The sequence below is a fragment of the Acomys russatus genome, chromosome 8 (assembly GCF_903995435.1).
Source record: "Acomys russatus chromosome 8, mAcoRus1.1, whole genome shotgun sequence".
Classification (NCBI taxonomy): domain Eukaryota; kingdom Metazoa; phylum Chordata; class Mammalia; order Rodentia; family Muridae; genus Acomys; species Acomys russatus.
Window position 1 is genome coordinate 65042693 of NC_067144.1, and position 21205 is coordinate 65063897.

A 21205-nucleotide genomic window follows, 5' to 3' on the forward strand; every position below is an offset into this window, starting at 1 on the left:
TTTGACTAGATGTGGGGACGTGAAGAAAAGTTTGGAGTTAAAGAAGAAAAAAAACTTAGGATCAATAGAAGGAGATTATCCTAAAGGCTGTAACAGATGTACAGAAACGTTTGCTTAGGCTATAGGAAGCAAATCAGAGCACTTTGGATGTGCTGTGTGTAGAACACAGTTGTCCCAGAGAAGATGGGAGAAGACAGAAGGCTCACCTCTTAGGTTCAAATTAATACATACACAGTCTCCTCCAAAGAAGGAGAAGTAGAGCTACTTCAACAATCAATTCTGGAAACCTTTGCAAATTGAGTGGATTTTTTGCATTTTCTCAGAGTTGTGAGAAATTATATGTGACAAATGGTTAAAAGCATAACGAGTACCACTGGAAAACAAATTGAAATGAGCAAAGTTTTCAGTGGGATGTTTTTCAGTAACATGAGTCTGAATTTTACATGACAAGTAATGTGTCAAACTCAGGGAGCAGAGATGTGGCAGAGCCTAATGACATTTCTTAGGTGGTCTATTCTGACTTGCAAAGCAATTTTTTTTTTTAAGTCAACACACAAGATTGTCTGGGCCAATTGGGTTTATTTGTTCGTGTCCTCTCATTTTGCAGCACTAATGGAATGCTGTTTTCAACTTCAGTTCATTATCAGTTTTTTAATACATGTAAAAACAAAACTGTTGCTGTTATTTTGCCTAATATATGATGTTGAACAAGCTGACAAAGGAGAAAGCATGCTTTTTTTTTTTTTTTTTACAGAAATGCTCTGATTTGGGTCAGTTGTTCACTTGGGAAGGGAGTTTGCTGAAATATTCAAGATTTTTTTTTTTTTTTTTTTTTTTTTTTTTTTTTTTTTTACAATTGAATGTCTCTCCACCTCCATTCTTTGAAAATCCAGTGGGGCTGTAGTGAAACTGAGAAATGAAACCCATATGTTTGGAGCCTTTTACAATTAAATTAGCAAATCACTACCCACCATATTTCAAACACTTAAAATGTAATTTTTAAACATATATGCCTGGATAAGAAAATAATGCAGAACTCAGAAGATTTTTTTTGTGTGTGTGGGTGCATCTTACTTTAAGTATTCGATTTCCTTTTAGCCTTGAATAGCGTCTTGGCCAGAAACGAATGCAATGATTTTTACGAGCAATGTTCAGCCTTAAAGCGATGACATGCAACTTACTGTTAAAAGAAAAACCTTTTGCTCATGGTTCACTGTCACTGATTCATTGTCCAAACATGTATTCTTGTAATCAAACCCAGCTAAGGCAAGACACTTAGATTCCCTTGGCTATGTTAGTATTCTACTGATATCTACTGATTTGTTGGTAAAAGGGGTGGACATTTGGCATTTTGTGTGCTTGTTATAATACCTAATGGATAATTGTTTTTGTCTCATATTTTGGTTAGAAATACCTTTCATACTCAGAGAGAAATGCTTGAGAAAAAGTGTATCATTTTTCTTCATTGAGAGGTATCATCTATTTCAATCTCAATCACCTGTGTATGGCTTATAGGGTGTCATTAAGAGAAAATAATCTCAGGTTGCTGGAACAGGCACCACCTTGTTCATTTGTCTTCATTAAGGACAGGAGCTGAGAAGACACCTCATATTCAGAGGTTCCCCACATTGAGTGAGTAGTTCTCAGGGTTTCACCTCCCTGGAGGGCTCCGACCTTTTACCTACTATGCCTGGGATCTTAGAACCTTCCTCTTCTATTTCAGTTGCTTGCCTAAACGAGTAATAATTTTAAAAATGTACTTGGTGCTGGAACTTATTTACTGAAACACTTTTGAAACTGAACACTGTAGTAAATTACAAACTGTTGAGGTACAAAAGAGCATTATTTTATTTCTAAAGACACATATTTCGCTGCTGCTGAAGCAGAGAAACTTTGACTGTGTACTAATTACTAAGCAAATGGTGTTAGGACTTCTGAGCTTACCAATCAATGGAAGAAAGTTTGCTGCAATCTCTATTAGTATAAATATAATTTGCATCCAAAATACAGTTTTTAATTCCAAGGAAGCTTACATTTTCAGTCTTCTGTTATATAAGATCACATTGCTTCTGAGTCTCCACAGTAGATGCTGATTGATTGCGCTGGGCGGGGGGGGGGGGGGTGTAGATGCATGCTGTTTGCAGATATCTTTACACATGTACTGCTACAGATGAGTAGAGATAGCACTCTATTTGTGAAAACACAGAATAAAGCCATATGGTTTAGCTTCTTGAATTATGTATTATAAAATCCTTTGCAGCCCCACCTTCCATTTCCACAGTGAGAAAGTTACAGGGGATGTATGTCCAGGTATGCAGCTTAAAAGTTTCTTGTGGGAAAAAATAAAGCTGAAGTAAACAGCAAAAGCTAAAATGGCCCTCCATCAATGTCAAGACCTGCAGACCTTATAAAGATGTGGTCTCTTGGTCTTACAGAGGATGATGCTGTGTGGCTCTTAGAGGGAAGGTTCAGCCTTCCTGAACCTAAGCTTCTACATCTAGAGAAGTCAAGCCTCTGAATTTTCATTTTCAGTTCATGAAAATGCTAGGAATACAGCAAGCATACAATCATGAGTGTAAATGTCTTTCTCTCCAATCATATTATCATATGTAAAATGGCACTTTAATTTATTATGCCTTTTCATAAAAGGTTAATTACAATCAAAGTAAAGGTGGCATGTAATATCTTGTCAATACTTTGTAATGGCCAAATACAATTAGATTCAGTTATTAAAAGACTTGAGTAATTACTAAATAGATTATTCAGATACAGTAAAATTCAGCATAAGAAGTTAGGATAGCAGTAAGCTTTCTGAGCATTACTAACAATATGCAGATGGTAGTTCAGTGAACATGCTTTTTCATATTTATTTAAATGAACTGAAAACTTATGTCCAAACAAAACCACCCATGAGTGCTTATAAAAGTTCTACTTATGAGAATATACAGGGGGAGGTAATCCCCCTCAGGAACAGTCATAGGGGAGGGGAATAATGGGAAAATGGGGGGGGGGAGGAATGGGAGGATACAAGGGATGGGATAAACATTGAGATGTAACAAGAATAAATTAATTTAAAAAATGCATTATATATAAAAAAAAAGTTCTACTTATTATTGCCAAGACTGGGAACAAGTAAGATAGAAGCAAATTATATCTTTGGATGGGAAAGATGAATGTTCACAAAATGGAAAATTGTTCGGTGATAAAGGCACATACATTACAGACTACAGAAAAGTAAAGGACCATGCTTTTTGCGGGGTAAATAGAGATACAGAGCACAGAGGAGAGGAAATGGAGAAGGAGAGCTACTCTGCAGGCTGTGATACCGTGCTATCCCAGAGCTGAACAGGCATCGTTACACAATTATCATAACCTGTATACTACTCATGAATGAACTCTAATGCATACTGTGAATTTAGAAGTACTAATGATGTGTTAGTACAAGATCACAAATTTTAATAAATCCACATAACATGGGATGTTACTAATGGTGTGTGCCTGTGTGTGTTTCTGTGTATGTGTCTTTGTGTCTGTGTGTGTCTTTACACTCAGGCATATGGTATATGGAAAGTTTCAGTGCTGTGTGGTGGTGAGTCTAAAACTAAACTTACGTGGTTTTTAAACATTTCATGCATTTCTAAGGGGAACATTTCAGTTATTTTATATAAATACAATTAGCTTACTTTTTAAGGTGAAAGCCTACAAATTGGTCTACTATGTATAAATCAATACTTTTTGAGGAAGCAGAATACATTTTACACTACTCCATGAAAAGGCAAGAAGACCCATCGTGTGAGAACATGGATTTTTTTTTTCTCAATATTACACATTTGAACAGATACATGGCAGGGAACACAATCTTTCTATTAAACATGTTCCTTCTGGACAGTAGAATGTTATAGAAATCTTTCCTGTAGATGACTTTTCTCTTGTAGATGTGATATCCCTTTTCACCTCATTCAGAAAAAACAGAACATGAGTTACTGGGACCTCATAATGGAGCAATTGGTTGGAAACAATCTTTCCTTCTATTTCCAGAGAACCAAAGGACAGAGAATGGTCTATATTATGGGAAAGAGACAAGCAAAATTGCACCATCTCAAGAAGGATAACAACCATTTAAACGTCAATTTCTTTTCTGTTAAAAAATATTTTTTATAATTTATTCACATTACATCATAATTGTTATTCCCTTGCTCTTATCTTCCCACTACCACTCTCCCTCCCTCTTCTTGCCAATTCCATTCCCCTAGACCTCTATTGGAAGGGGACTTCCTTTCCCACCATATGACCACAGCCTATGAGATAGCCTATTCCCACTTCCTCTGTGTGTGCCTGCCTGACGCCAATACTGTGGTCTTAGGATTTTGCTGGTCTGTCATAATTCAAATCTTTTGTAATAATATTTAAAAATAAAGTGCATGACAGTGAGGAAAGCTGCACTGGCAATTTATTGGTAAGCAAAGCCTCACTGTACAGTAGGATGACATGGAGAGTGTTAGAAAAAAAAAAGTATTTTTAGACTCTACCAGACATTTTTACAAATGCTTTACATGCATTGGGAGACATGGATGGATGAATGCAAAGAATTGAAGGAAAAGTCTTTTTTTTTTTTTTTTTTAAAGTACAGAGGCCCCATTAAGCTTTCTACAAGCTAGAAATAGTGCCAGTTTACGATTGCAGAGTGAGGGAACGTCACTGCCCGTTGGGAATATGATTACTACAAAGAAGCTCATGCCACAGTGGGTGTCAAAACACTTATGCTTTAGGAAATCTTGCAATTTGCAGGCAAATGGATGGAACTAGAAATGAACATCCTGAGTGAGGTAATCCAGACCCAGTAAGACATGCATGGTATATATTCACTGATAAACAGATATTAGCCAAATAATACAGGATAACCACACTACAGCACACAGACCTAAAGAAACTAAATAACAGAAATGATCCTAGGGAGAATGCTTAATTCTCATTCAGAAGGATGAATAGAATAGATACCTGAAACAGTTAAAGAGAAGTAACAAGAAGGGAGCCTACCATACGGGTCCTCTGAAAGACTCCACCCAACAGGAAATCCAGGCAGATGCTGAGACTCACAGCCAAACCCCAGGGTGGGCCACATGGAATTTTATGGAAGAGTTAGGAAAAGGGGGGCTTGGAGGGGTCAGGAGCTCCATAAAGAGACCAATGGAGCCAACAAATCCAGGCAAAAAATGAACTACTTCAGAGACTGATGCATCAATGAAAGACCATGCATGGTGTGGACCTAGACCCTCTGCTCAGATGTATTAGACAGGCAGCACTGTCTTCTTGTGGGTCCTCTAATATGGGGTGAAGGAACTATGTCTGACATGGATTCTGACTCCCACACGTTGATCACTTCCCCTTGCTGTGTGCCCTTGCCAGGTCACAGAGGAAGAGCATACAGGCAGTCCAGATGAGACTTGATAGGCTGACGTCAGATGTTATGGAAAGAAGGCTCCCTTTTCTGAGGACTGGGCAGGGAGGAGGAAGTTATGAAGCAGTGGGTGTGGGATCAGGAGGTGACAAGGGAGGGAGCTACAATCAGAATGTTTAGTGAACCAATTAAAAATTAAAAAGAATTTATATAAAAAATTAAGGACTCTGGGGTTCCCAATAACAATAGAAAATAAGATTAAAAAGCTGGGAGGAAGACAGGGTAGGTGACATTAGGGGGAGTTAGGAGGAGGCTATGGTGGATGGATATGATCAAAATACATTGTGTATAGGTTTCCCCCACTTTACCAAGCCTTTTTCTAGTCTTTTCTACTCACTGAACCTGAATGAGCTCCAACTACAACGCATTTTTGCCTTTCTTCAGCTCCCACCAATTGCACTTTCTACTGAAACACTCACACTCCCAAGTGTTATTTTTTTCCTTTTTCTTATGTGCTAAAATCCTCAGAGCATTTCCAGAAATAACATTTTAACTCTTGTCCACCCCATCTTTTTACCCTCCATAGTCTGTCCTCCATAAGAAAAAATAGTTTCCTTCAGCCAATGAGGTGGCAGCAACTTTGATACTTGCCTGTGTGTGCCTCTGTGCACTAGCTACACTGATGGTGGCTAAGCTCAGGATGACCTGAGGGTGGTCCTGCAGTTCTCTAGCCCTGTGCAGATGGCAACTGACTATGGTGTGGTGGGACCTGAATATAACCCAGTGACAGGAAATTCTGTGCAGTTAGACTCTAAGGAGATAGTCACTTAACTGTTAACTAAACCTCTACTACATTTATTAGTGTGTAATATTCTCTCTCTCTTTCCCCTCAGCTTTGTGAAGGAACCTAGAGCTATATTTTAATAGTCATGTGGAAAATTCCTAAGAATACACCACATATATTAACTCTCTTTTTGTCACTCTTTCCACTCAGTACTTCCTTTTGTCTCTTCAAATAAGCTATATCCTTGGCTCAAGCTAGCCAAAATTCCCTATATACCTAGTACCTCACTTTCCTGGGTGCTTGAACTATAGACATGCACAGTTGAACTTAAATAGATGTACAATCACCTAAAAGAAAATTGTTAAAAGTGAATTTACCACTTTTCAAAACATTTTAACATAGTTCATCAATTTAAAGATATTCCTATTTTGTGAAATCAGCATGTGACATGTTAGAAACAATCATGATATTTTCAATCAAAGTGTAAACTTATGGCTCTCTTCCGGGTTCCCTCACAGCTCTGTCTCCTCTCTCTGGATCCTGCTCCTCGCCTCCACTCCCGATTCTTTTATCCTTTCATGTCCCATGTGTTCATTGGCTTACTCCCATACCTGTCTTATTATCTAACTTTATACTCTCTCACTTTCTTGTCTAGAATGGTTTTAGATTTATATCCACACTTACAGGAGCCTAAATAGATAAATACATACATAAACACACTGTAGGATACGATCAGCACATGAGAGAGAAGGTGATTTTTCTCCTTGGGAGTTTTTGTTTAATGAATTTATTTATTCACTTTATATCTGGATTGCAGGGCCCCTCCTCTCCTCCCAGGCCCCCTCCTAGGATACCACTCTCCATATTCTCCTCTATCCTTCTCCCTAGAGAGGGGAGCGTTAACTACCCCCTCTCCTTGTACTAACCAATCCTGGCATGCCCTGGACGGTGTCAGTCAGGTATAGGTCCTTGGAGTTGGGAGTTCTTGAAGTGTCAGTGGGCAGAAGATAGCTGAGTGACAAATAAACCAACCCAGGGGAAGTCTGAGTCTGAGTGTATTTCGCAGGCAAGGGAGCCCAGGTTCTTATACACATTTTTCTGGAACAGGGAGAATGTTTTTGTGGTTACATTATTTTTCCATACAATTCAAAAATACAGGATGCAGTGTATTTATGTTGTCATCAATCTTGAACATTCATTCATAAATCATTAGATTGGTAGCAGTGCATGTGCCCTCTTTATCAAAGGTCAATGTTTTCTCATTATGCTAAACATCTGTGAGTCAAGACAGTTTGTTTTCTTAGCTTTTCTACCACTACCTGGAGTTTTACTCAAACACTTTATTTGTAAGTCACTGGTGACTGATTCTCAGCCATGTTTTTATTACCAAGTGGAGTGGAACTTAGTGGTAAACTTGACTGAATGACCCTTGGCTGCAGTTTCAAGTAAAGGGTCACCTGGCAACACAGTTATGTCTGAAAAGTTCCTTGATAAGAAAAGTAAAAAAACAAACGCAGAGAAAGAAAACAGTCAGAATGTTCCCCAAACAATAAATGCTGTAATCAGTTACTCCTGGCAGAAACATCAGACCGGTTCCAGGAGGCTCCCCATTGAGTGGAGGTTGCCACCTCCAACTCTGTAGTAACGTTTGTCACACAGACTCCACTGGAGGCATAGTGACACTGGCACATTAAGTCAATGAAGAACTTGGTGTATCCTCTCCAGCCGAGGCCATACAAGGCAGCCTGGTTGGGAACTGGGATCCAAAAGCAGGTCTCAAAGTCAGAGAGGGCCACAACTCCAGTTGTTGGGAGACCCACATGAAGATCAAGCTGCACTTCTGCTACATATGTGTAGGGGGCCTAGGACCAGTCCATGCATGCTCTTTGGTTTGTGGTTCAGGCTCTGTGACCCCACATGGACCCAGGTTAGTCGAGTCTGTAGGTTTTCTTATGCAGTCGTTGATCCCTTTGATTCGCCCTTTTTATGAATTTATTCGCTTTACATCCTGATTATAGCCTCCTCACTCCTTTCCTCCTGGTCTTACCCTCACTCCTCCTTTATTCTTCAGAAAAGGAAAGCCCCCTGACATACTCACCCACCCCCCCAGGTTCATGAAATTGTATCAGGAAAGAGCACCTCCTCTTCCTCTGTGGCCAGTGTGATGTGATTAAAAAGCAGACACCCAAGTTCATGTCAGAGACAGCCTCGCTCCCTTTCTAGGCCACCCATATGAAGCCTGAGCTGCCCATACGTTACATCTATGAAGAGGGCCCAGGTCCAGACTACACACGGCCCTTGGTTGGTGCTTAAGTCTCCACAGGCTCCTCTGAGCCTTGGCTAGTTGTCTCTGTTGGTATATTGTGGAACTCCTGTTACTCCTAGGACCTTCTATTCATCCCCCACACTTTTCACAAGACTCACTATTCTTTGCCTAATGTTTGTCTGTGAGTCTTGGCATCTATTTGGATTCCCTGCTAAGTGGAACCTTTCAGAGGAGAACAATGGTAGGCTCCTGTCTGTTGCGTGAGCTTCTCTGAGGACAACTTTGATTGCCTCTTGTCTGCAAGCATAGCAGAGTATCATTAATAGTGTCATGGGTTTGCTTTCTCCCATAGGGTGGGTCTCAAATTGGGCCAGGCATTGGCCATTCCCTCAATCTCTGCTCTATCTTTATCCCTATACATGTTGTAGATGGGCTAAATTTTGGATCACAGGTTTTGTGCATGGGTTGGTGTTCCCCTCCTTCTACTGGAAGTCCTACCAGGCTAGGAGGTAATCACTTTAGTTTTCATGCCCTCTGCTACTAGGAGTCTCAGCTAGAGTCACCCCACATTTTCTCAGAAGTCTACCCTGTTGCAGGTCTCCAGCATGTTTCTAAGATGCCTCCCCCGTTGGTTTGCCTTCCCTCCAGCAGACCTCCACTCTCTCACCTCTGCTCTCCTCATATCTGATCACCACCATTGTTTGCCTAACCACACCCTCTCCCACCCAGTTCCCTTTCTTTATCTATTTCCAATGTCTATTCTATTTTAATTCTGAGTGAGATTTAAGCACTCTCCCTTGGGCCTTTCTTGGTATTTATCTTCTTTGCGTTTATGAATTGCAGTATGGTTATCATCTACTATATGGCTAATATCCACGTATAAGTGAGTCATACCATGGTGTCATTCTGTGTCTATGTTACCTTCCTCGAGATGATTTTTTCTAGTTCTGTCTGTTTACCTGAAAATTGCACGATTGCCTTGTTTTTAATTACTGATTAGTATTCAAATGTGTAAATGTACCACATTTTCTTTATCCATTCTTTGAGGGATATATGCTATGAACATAATAGAGAAAATGCTGTTGTGGTGTGGTGGAGCATCTTTTTTTTTTTTATTAATTTATTCTTGTTACATCTCAATGTTTATCCCATCCTGTGTATCCTCCCATTCCTCCCCCCCCCCATTTTCCCATTATTCCCCTCCCCTATGACTGTTCCTGAGGGGGATTACCTCCCCTTATATATTCTCATAGGGTATCAAGTCTCTTCTTGGCTACCTGCTGTCCTTCCTCTGATTGCCACCAGGTCTCCCCCTCCAGGAGACATGGTCAAATGTGAGGCACCATAGTATGTGAGAAAGTCATATCACACTCTCCACTCAACTGTGGAGAATATTCTGACCATTTCATGCCTGGGAATAGTGTACCTGTGTCTTGAGATAGAACTATCCAGAAACCACCAGATTTCCAAAGTGGTTGTGCAAGTTTGCATTCCCAGCAGCAATGGTGGAGAGTTTCCTTTGCTCCACATCCTTACTAGCAGATGCTGCCACTTGAGTTTTTGATCTTAGCCATTCTGATAGGTTTAAAATGTAATTTTGGAATCATTTTGATTTGCATTTGCCTGATGACTAAAGATGTTGAGCATTTCTTTCAGTGCATCTAAGCCATTAGGGATTCCTCTGTTGAGAATTCTTGGTTTAGCCCTGTATCCAATTTTTAATTAGTTTATTTGGGTTTTTTTGGTGTTTTAATTTCTTGAGTTCTTTATATTTTTGGATATTATCCCTCTGTCAGATATAGAGTTGGTGAAGATCTTTTCCCAATCTGTAGGCTGCTAATATTTCTATTGACAGTGTCCTTTCTCTTAAAGAAAATTTTCAGTTTCATGAGGTCTCATTTATCAATTGTTGATCTTAGTGCCTCAGTTGTTTCAGCTTATTCTTAACCCAAGCAGAATGGCTTACATATATGTACCTTAAACAAAGTTTACTGACTGACAGTCTTCACTTAACCTGAGGGAATGTGATGTATAATTCATATATTCAAGAGAAGAAGGAGAAAAATTCATGACCGATGCCTTGGTGTAAATAAGTAAATGGTTTAACAGAACAAATTATCTGAAAGGCAAAATGCACCACAAATATTCTAGAATTGTCCACCTTTTGTCTCATACTAATATTTGAGATTGAATTATCACCTAGACATATCTGCATTTGAAATGAGGATGCAGTGTGGCATGGCAGTGTGGGAACATACACTCACATATATTTAAACTGTTCTGACAGCAGCTAAACATTTAATACATCCAATTAACAAGCCACTTCACTCCCATTGGTAGAAGCAACTTTGTAGATAGAGACTTATTGCTAATGTTTAGTTTTTGTGAAAAATTATAAAACGTATTAAAAAGCAAATTTTAAAGAAGTCTAGGAAGGCTAATAAGTACTTAGTAACTCTTTACATAATACTTACCTGTTATCTTCTACACAACTGTTTCTCTTTTAAGATGGATGAAGAATGACCAGAAACTGGCAATGTTAAAAAGTCAACCCTATATAAACAAAGAATTTGGATGAGTTTTCACTGAAGAAAATTAAAATCATACATTCCTTGATGAGGAGACACTGGAAAAACTGCTCAATTAAAAAATCGACCTCACAGCAGGCAAACTGAATATATATAAGAACATTCACATTACTAAACTGAAAACCACATGTATATTAGACTGTTTAATGTGACAAAGTTCAGAATGTCACCAAAAGGCCTCAGTTCCTAAGTTAGCATAGAAAGGCAACTGAAATGCTTCAGCAATTTCATTTGTTTAAACATGATTTTGAAATTTTACAGGAATCAAAGCAACTGTTTAGAGGAGAGGTAATTTTCCAAACTATGAAGAAGCATCTTATGAACAGAAGACATTTGCTGAGATGCACATGCCCTTGTAATACATATTTTGAATTCAGTTCTAATCTTTTTCTCACTGTCATCTTATGTCATTCTTCGACAGATTTTTTTAATCATAACTTCCCATCATTGTTATTTAAAAAACAGAATGAATCAGCAAGCTCATCAAAATTGCGAGTGGAATTATGGTGTTTAGAGGTCACCTAGCAGACAACTAGCAAAATCTCAATCTAAATCTGTTGATTCCAACTTTATAATTTTGAGTGTAAGTTATGGGTGTACTAGTTTACTTCTCTTGTTCACTCTGTGAAAGAGTTTAACAGAAGATAGTAGCTTTGCTTCTGTTTTGCTACCTGATGGCAAAGACAGACACATGCACAGTAGAACTTGTACCCCATGTGTGTGCAAATCATGGGTCTGTTTTATGTCCTATGTTGGAAAGACAAACTTATGACACAAGGACAAGAATGACCATTTAGCTACGAACTCCAAATTGACTACAGAATCTCTATACCTTTCTGGCATTGGCTCATCTTAATAGCTTCATTCAACTTAACCCTAAACATTGATATATAGAAGCTACAAACCAGTATTTAGGTCACAGAAGAGTAAAATACATTTCTAGCCTATTCTAAAGCAAGGTCTGAAAGTATTGAGAGACATAACAAAGCTATAAAACAACTAACTAACCATAAAACCATCAGGGCTTCCATCCCTAAAGAACATGTATTTCTTGTTGTATCTATAAATACTGGGATCAGACATAACCATATATAAAAACTAAATGATTTCATATATGTATGTATGTGAATTTCTGTGCATTAGTGTTTTGTGTATATGTAGGTATGTGTACTAAGTATGTGATTTGTGGCCTAGCAGGTCAGAAAAGGGCATTGGATCTCCTAAAACCAGAGTTATGCATAGTTGTGAGCCACTGTGTAGATGCTTAGATAAGAACCCTTGCACTTTTCCAGAGCTTATCCACAGAACCATTGAACCATCTTTTCAGCTCCTCAGTCTTAATAGTGTACTAGGATTTGGAACACCTCCCCCGCCCCCGCCAAAATACCTACATGAATGTTAATTTCTGTCTAGAAGTTTGGCCACATCATTCATCTTTCCTTAATAGATACTTATTCATAGTTATGTCATAATCTGCTACCTATTTATTTGTAGCATTATTTTTAATAATTGTAATACCATCAAGAACAGTGTTACTCAGAGCATGATCTTTTAGACATGGGCTAGAGAATAACTCTTTGCTATAAGTCTAGGCTAAGATAATACCAGCTATGAGTTACTTAACAATGATGTATTATAAGAAATGCCTCATTAGATGGTGCAGAAACTTAGAGCATGCTTACACAAACTAAATGTAATGGGATAACAATTTAGTTGTAATCTGAATAAATTAATAAAAAAAAGAAAAGCTATGTTTTATTGCGGAGATATATTGGACAAGAAATGGATAAAACTAACAGCACTTATAAAATATTTATCTAAAGCATCTAAATAAATATGTTATAAACCAAAAGAAATATTAAAAATGAAGAATATGGAGTTAACAAGTCTACATATTCAAATAGTCAACATTCCATACATGAGTACTGCTGCTATGTATGCTTCTTTTGAACTATCACTTTTTACTGGCATGTCTAAAGAAAACAAAACTACTGAGATGTTAGTAAAAATTCACATTGTCAAATTTTTCTTGGATATCTGTAGTGAAGACCCCTATTAACTCATACTCTCCAAGGTAAGGTTTGGGGCTGCGCCTCAGTGCAGTTTGCGATAGGAGGAGCTTCAGTACGGAAACATGTGAGATAGCTATCCAATCAGGTCCTCTCAGCAGAATGTAGGCTACCCTCTGATCAGTTTGATTGCCAGAGTCTTGTTGTGAAGGATATCTCATGTCAGTGTCTCCTGTCACAGCAGGGCTTATGATTTAAGTGATAACACATCGAATCCAAGATGCTTATATTCACCGTATGATAATATAGAAGCTGAATAGAGACTCCCTTTGAGCTAATGATATGGAAGATGGTTACAAAGAGAAAATACATCAATAGAAAACATTTGAATTATTGTATAAACTCAGTGCTCCTCTAAATTAAAAATAAAAAATACTTATTCTAACTTTTAAGGAAAATATAGTGATAGCTGGGCTTATATAATATTTTGTGTGAACTTACTCATGTTAATTTACCAAGTTATAGCAGGAATAAAACATAGGTTTCCCTGGTAGAAAAAAAAACCCAAACATTCAGAAGTCAATGTCTTTTGGGAATATCTATCTATCTATCTATCTATCTATCTATCTATCTATCTTTCTACCTACCTACCTATCTTAGTATACATAAATAACAAATATCACCTTAGTGTTACTATGATAAGTATTTACCTACAAATAGTTACTACCAAATATTTAACAGAAATATTTAAATGTTTTCATTAATATTAACAACACTAAATTACTAGAACAAGCATTGAAGATAAATTAGCAAATATATCATGGCTTGATTTGTGTTTGAATATAACTTAAAACAAACTAAGTTTCTTGCTGTGTTTCTGGCTAAGCATTTCTAGAGTGCAGCTTTGTGTAATTACATGTACCATGTTTTTAAAATACATACATCTGTTCATTAAAGGAAGTCAAAATTTCACTTAAAACTTTTACCTAATTGTGAAAAGATTATTAAGAGAGAAAGGGTACATTAATAATTGTCTATCATAAGATCCCATGCATATGTTCTTAATTAAAATGTATTGTTTTGAAAATAATGCTAGTTACATTTTGCACATTCACATGTTCTTCTTGTTTTTGCTTATAATAATGCAAAGTTAATTTTTACTCTAAAAAAGCATATGAGGAGTTGGGAAGTGACTCCATGATGAGTTGATGAGTGCCTCCCCAAAATGCATGAAGCCCAGATTCAATCTCAGCATTTCCATAAATGGATAAAAATGAACAAAAATAGATGAACTCTTCTATGTTTCCCTTATATTTCCTTCTATTTATTAATATTTATTTTTATCTGGTTCCACTGTATTCATTTCTATTAGATAAGATCTGGTTCATGACAAACAATATTACTTTAAACTTAGAACTTTTAAATTTCATTATAGATTTCTTAGACTTTTCAGACACAGCACAGAGAATTTTCATGTAGTTCTTGTCATTCTAAGTAAGGGTTATATTTTTAAAACAATGATAAATGATACCAAAGCCTAGATATTTGCATTTATGCCATGCGTCTAAACTTTCTATGCCATTTAATTACTGCCCCATTGGTGTAACTGACAAAAACATCTATCTAACACCATCTTTTTATTGCTATATCTTCCTTCTCATAATTACAACATCTTTACTCCTAATAAACCAAAACTTTATTGTGCATTTCTGTAAAATTTCAATTTCAAGTAAGCTACACATTTGCATTTTCACTTTATTAAAACATTTCATACAACTACAGACATGAAACTAGGTGTGATTCTGAGGTGTACCCCACAGGTACATGTTAAATCTTTGGTCAAAAGCTTGTAATGCTCTTTTGGGAAGCTGGGGACTTTAGAAGTTGGGACAAGTCAGAGGAAGTGGGGTCACTAGAGTCAACATTTTGAAGGGTATATCTGTCTCTCCCCCTTTTATACTTCATGTCCACCATGAAGTGAACACCCTCCTCCTGCACATGCTCCTGTTGTCTATAATGTTCTCCCACATAAGGGACTCAAACACATGAGGTCAGACTGAGCCTTCTGAAATCATGAGTCAAAAATAAACCCTTACTCTTTTTAAGTAGCCTTTGTCAAGCATTTTGTCGCAGTGATGAGAAAAAGGGAGGAGAGGTTTTCACCACAATTGAGTAGTACTTACCATGAATATATCTAAGACATATATGTACTCACATATTCCTGCAGTATTATTATAATCACCAACATATAAGATTAGACAGTCTATCAGCTGATAACTAGATAAAGAAAATGTAGCATATATACAAATGGAATAAAAAAAAAAGAAGCAAGTTCTGTAGTTTGCACAACGTGAAAGGACTTGGAGAAGATTATTGTAAGTGAAATAAACCAGGCTCAGAAGCCTCTTTATTGGTATAAAAGAATCTCAGCTATAGAAACAGAAAATAGAGACATTCTTAGCAGAAGCTAAAGATAGGAAGTAGTGGGGAAGTGTGTTGAAAGGTACAAAGTGAAGTTAGACAAAGGATTTTGAGTGTTTTAAGGTATGACTGTGCTGATGTGTTAACAAGCTTTATTCAATCAATCTAAAATGAGATCTGACATGTTCCAAAACAGAAATTGAAAGTATGGAAATATTTTTAAGTGGAAGAAAACAGACTTGCATTTTTGTAGATGATTGTAGCCAAGACAAATTTTGGGTCAAATGTTTTTTGGATGGGTTGTTCTCTTGGTTCCTCTACTAGAAGTCTCACCTGGCTACAGTAGGTGGCCTGTTCAGGCAACTGCCCCCTGCTGCTAGGGCTCCCAGCTAGAATCAGCTCCACAAACTCCCATGGGCCTCCACTGTCCCAAAGAGGCTCCCCCCTTGATGTTTGTCATCACTCCAGGTCCTCCCCATCCAACCTAACCCACCTCCTTCTTCCCATTCCTGATCCCTATCCTTGGTACTCTTCCCACACCATCCCCACAGCTCCCTCCCACCACCTCCTTCAGATAACTATTTTATTTCCTCTTATGTGTGAGATTTAAGCATCTTTCTTGGGCTCACTGTGGCTTCCTCGGGTGGAATGTAGCATGGTTGTCCTCTACTATAGCCATGTCCATATACATGCACTATAACTAATGTTCGCTTCCACGTGAACAAATATCATGCATGTCTTTCTGAGTCTGGGTTACCTCTTTTAGGATAGTCTTTTCTAGCTCCACTCATTTGTCTGTAAATTTCATGATGTCTTTGTTTTTAATAGCGGAGTTGTATTTCATTGTGTAAATGCTCCATATTTTTTCTATCCATTCTTCAGTTGAAGGATATCAAGGTTATGTTCAGTTTCTGGCTATTATTAATAAAGCTTCTATGAACATAGTTGAGCAAGTATCCTTGTGGTATGGTGGAGCATCTTTTGGATAAATGCCCAGGAGTGGTGTAGCCGAGACTTGAGGTAGAACTATTCCCAATTTTCTGAGAAAGCACCAGATTGATATCCAAACTGCTGAACAAGTTTGCACTCCCACCAGCAATGGAGAAGTGTTTCTCTTGCTCTGCATCCTCTGCAGCATGCGCTGTCACTTGAATTTTTGAACTTAGCCATTTCAATGGGTATAAGATGGAATCTCAGAGGCGCTTTGCATACAAGAAGTGTAGGGATAACGATGAAGAAGAGATTGAAGAAATAGAAAAGCAATGACTGGTCTAGCTTGAGACCCACCCCATGGAAAGAGCCAACCCTTGACAGTATTAATGATGCTCTGCTTGCATACAGGAGACTAGTGTAACTGCCTTCTGAGGCGATTCATCCCAAAGCTGATGGAAACAGATACAGAGACCACAGCAAACCAATAGGCTGAGCCTTGGGAGTTTTGTAGAAGAGAGGGAGGAAGGATTGAGGGAACAGAGGGGTCAAGGACACCACAAGAAGACCTTCAGAATAAGCTAACCTGGGCCCATGGGGGTCTCACAAAGACTGAACCACCCACTAAAGAGTTTACATGGGCCAGATCTAGACATCCTACACCTATGTAGCAGATGTACAGTTTGAACATCATGTGGGTCTCCTAACAATGGGAGTAGAGATTATCTCTGATTTTGTTGCCTGACTTTGGATCCCTTTCCTCAAGCCTTAGTGGGAGAGAATGCACTTAGTCCTGCTGTGACTTGAGGTACCAGGGTGGGTTGGTAATCATTAGGGGCCTCCCCTTCTCTGAGAAGAGGAGGAAGAAGGAGAGGCATGAATAGGGAAAGGGGTATGTGAGGGCAAGACTGGGAGGAGAGTAGGGAGGGCACTGGGATCAGGCTATAAAGTGATTGAATAAAATTTTAAAATGACATTACAGAACAGGCCATTCTAGTTGCAGCATATTGGAGGGAGTCTGAAGAAAATTATTGAAACCTGGGAGGAGTGTGAATGTCTCCACCATGATCTATCAAAAAGATGACTGCAGTCTTGACCAAGTCAAGGTGAAGTCGTAGCAGGGTGTTAGTCCATTCTATGGTGACTTAGAATTATTGAGTAAAGAGGTAGCACAGTTAAAGTGTCACTAGATTTCTGATAGAAAGATAAGATTGACAGATAAGCACAGCATAAAACTTCTTTTAAAAAAAGCATGATTTGGGCAAGATGACTCTAAGGAGGTTCTAGGGGACTGATAAGAAGATAAAATTGTGTCAGCTTGTGAGGACTCTGCTGAGCTTGGAAAAGGTTATTTTCACACTTTTGGAATGTTCTGTGCTGAGATTTTAAAAACCCTGCCAAAGAGAGTAGTCGGAGCTGAACTGGGCTGAACTTTGGTTACACTTTGTGTAAATGAAGGATTTAGAGATCAAACACTGGCATTAAATAACTTTAGTTTGGTCCAGAACATCTAATCTTGGTAGAATGAAAAGACGAAAAGGAAAATGGCATCTTGTAGATGTCAAAATCACAGGACACTAATCCAGAATTCCACCAGTCATAGATTAAGACAGAAACATAAAACTAAGTAAGTTGTGACTCAAGTGTTATAAACTGTTCTGGACTTTATGTCTCAATCATGAGAAAATAACTATATTTTGGAAGTTGAGAAAGAAAGAGACAGATGCAGTGGCTGGAATGAGAGAGTAAGAGTCTATGTGACCCACGAGGCCCTTAAACTTCCTGTGAAGTCATTGCCAGTTTAGCTTGTTTGTCCCTATGTGACAATAAGTCTTTTCCTGTCCAAGGATAAAACCTGTCATCTTCTCTAACACTCCTCCCACCACCACATGGTTTTCTACAGAAAAAAGGTCATAAACTTAACTGTGACCTGGCTTACGAGTGATGCTAAAGTGGGCTTCTTTGTCCTCACCTAAGATTGTAAAATCACTCTATAACAAGGACCAGGCATATTTTCAAAATGATACCTTGCCTATGCATTCATCAAGTTTCACTGAGTTTTTCACCGTCAGGAAAACTCCAAATCTTTTATTCCATTGCTGTCCTCTTAAGTTGCCTAGGCAAGCTCGTGCATAAGGTCGTAATAGAGCTATGCAGCAGTAGTGTGTTTTCCTGTGACAAAGGCCATGAGAAAAATACATTTCTTACAAGGATAGCCTTTCCTTGAGTCCTGTGAACAAACTTACAATAGAGTGGCAGAAATTGTGTAAGCAGGCATACAAAAACTCTGAGTGGAGTGAGTCAAGTATGTACATTTTTAATTTCATTGGCAATAGAGCAGCAGTTCTCAACCTGTGGGTCATGATCCCTTTGGGAAACAATTCACCCTTTCACAGGGGTCTCCTACGACCACTGGAAACACAGATATTTATAATATCATGATTCATAGCAGTAGTGAAATTGGAGTTATGGAGTAGCATGAGAATGATATTATGGTTGAGGGTCACCACAACCCCATTAGGAAGGCAGAGAACCCCTGCAATACAGAAAACTGAGGTCACTCATTCTTAGAAGTCTCCTAAAAGGGAAAGTAACTCCTGCTTTGTTCAGCAGGCTTTTCAGGATGTTAGAAGACTTTCATACAAACAGACTTTTTAATGCTCTTAGGCAACATATTTAGATTTTAAACTTTAGAGTTTGCATTTTCTTCTTTTTTCCTAGATGAGTCTGTCAACTGGTTGGAATTTGTAATTTATGGCGCTATGCAGCAGTCCAAAGTTCTTTATCCTCAAGTGATCTTTTCACGATGAAAACTTATGTTGCATGAAAAAACTCAGCTGGGAATGAATTGATGATGTTTCAGAGTCATCTTGTAAGGGTTCTGAGGATGATCTTCATATGATATCACTGTAAAAATTATCAAGATCTCTCACAGTTCAAAATAAAAGAGCTGAAAACTAAGTGAGTGAATTGTACACCAGTACTTTATATACCTTACAGAGCCTTGGACTCCATACCCATGCTTAAAAACAAAGCAAAACAATTTAGTTTTTTAATGTAGGGCTTTTGGACAAGTAATCACAGTATTGCATTAAACTAGTAAATGAAATTTAAAACAAATATTCATAATTCGCTATCAAGCAACTGTTGTATAACTTAAGGGGACTCTTATACTTGGGATTTTCTACTCTGTAATTCCTGTACAAGCAGCCATGGTTTTCATGACCTACTAGATAGAGAGTTAGAGTACATTGGTCATTCAATCCTTTGTACATGAGGGATCCCTTTGCCAAGTCAATGTGGAAAATGTCAGAAATATATACATTCTTTAAACATAGTAGACATGTCTCTCTCTCTCTCTCTCTCTCTCTCTCTCTCTCTCTCACTCTCTCTCTCTCTCTCTCTCTCTCTCCTCTCTCTCTCTCTCCTCTCTCTCTCCTCCTCTCTTGAGAGAGAAGAGAGAGAGGAGAGAGAGAGAGAGTATAGATACATAGATAAACAGACACAGACACAGACAGAGACACAGAGAGACAGAGGAAATATAGAAAGATAGAGAGATTATGATAAAGATAACGGATAATGGTCTTCCTTAACTCAGTTATTCTTTCTAAGTGATTCTTGCATCAAAAATTAATTATCCTTTTAATTAAAACCACAAATATTAATTCTCTATTATGTATCAAATACAACACACAATATTGAATTTTAAAACAATAGCAACTACAACTTTAGTTTTACATATTTACAATTAGTTTTGTACCAAAACCAAACCAAACCAAACCAAAGAAAAAAACAAAAAGCAAAGAAACAAAAATCATATAAACTGGCTGTTTAAACTGAAGTTTAGGATATAATTTGATTGAATATTTATCAACGAAATGTTTGGTATGGTTGAAGATATACAGCACACATGTGAATATGTTGGCTACTCCTCAACTGTATTTTGGTAACATAAGCTAGAATTTCATTATTTTGTGCAATATGGAAGTTTTTCAATTTAACTACTTTTTCAAGATGTGTGTGTGTGTGTGTGTGTGTGTGTGAACCTACATGAGTTTATGTGTATCATATGCATGCAGATTTACACAGTGGGCAAAGGAGAGCAGCAGATCCTCTGAAATTGTAGTTTCAAGTGGTTGTGAGTACTATAAAGCCACTGGGAACTGAGCTCTCATAACAAATAAGATGTCTATCAAGCCGCCAATTTAATTTCCTATATATTAATAAACACTAGCATTTTAGTATTTGACATTTTAGTCTATGATTTGTTTGGTAAACCTTACCAGGCTAAATCACAATGTTAATTCAGAATTGCAATAATGTCCTAGAAATATAGTCCTCAAACATCTACCATAACAAGATAAAAGTACATCTACCCCTTCAGCTTTAAAGAATTCATATTATTTCTATGGTGATTACATAGTGTTTATGCTAGTCTTTATGCCATGTACTTATTTTGTTTTGTAAGTAGAATTTTCCCAGATTAGGTTGTTGTTTTTTACAAGAGGAATTCACTTAAAATAAAGTAATAATAATAATAATAATAATAATAATAATAATAATAATAATAATAATAATAATAAAAGTTTGTTACTTAGCTATTGGTGTTGAAGCTAGAGCAATGAAAGTTGGAGATTTCACAAAACCATGAGCTATAATTATCTCTGCTCCATAGACAATTAACAAAGACCCAAGTCAGTTTGAAAAGTGAATATGCAAGGTAATAGGATGGCAATGATTTGTGAAGTGTATAAACAAAGCAAAGAATTAACACCTGGACTGATTTTTCTAAACTGTAGAAAGCCTTCA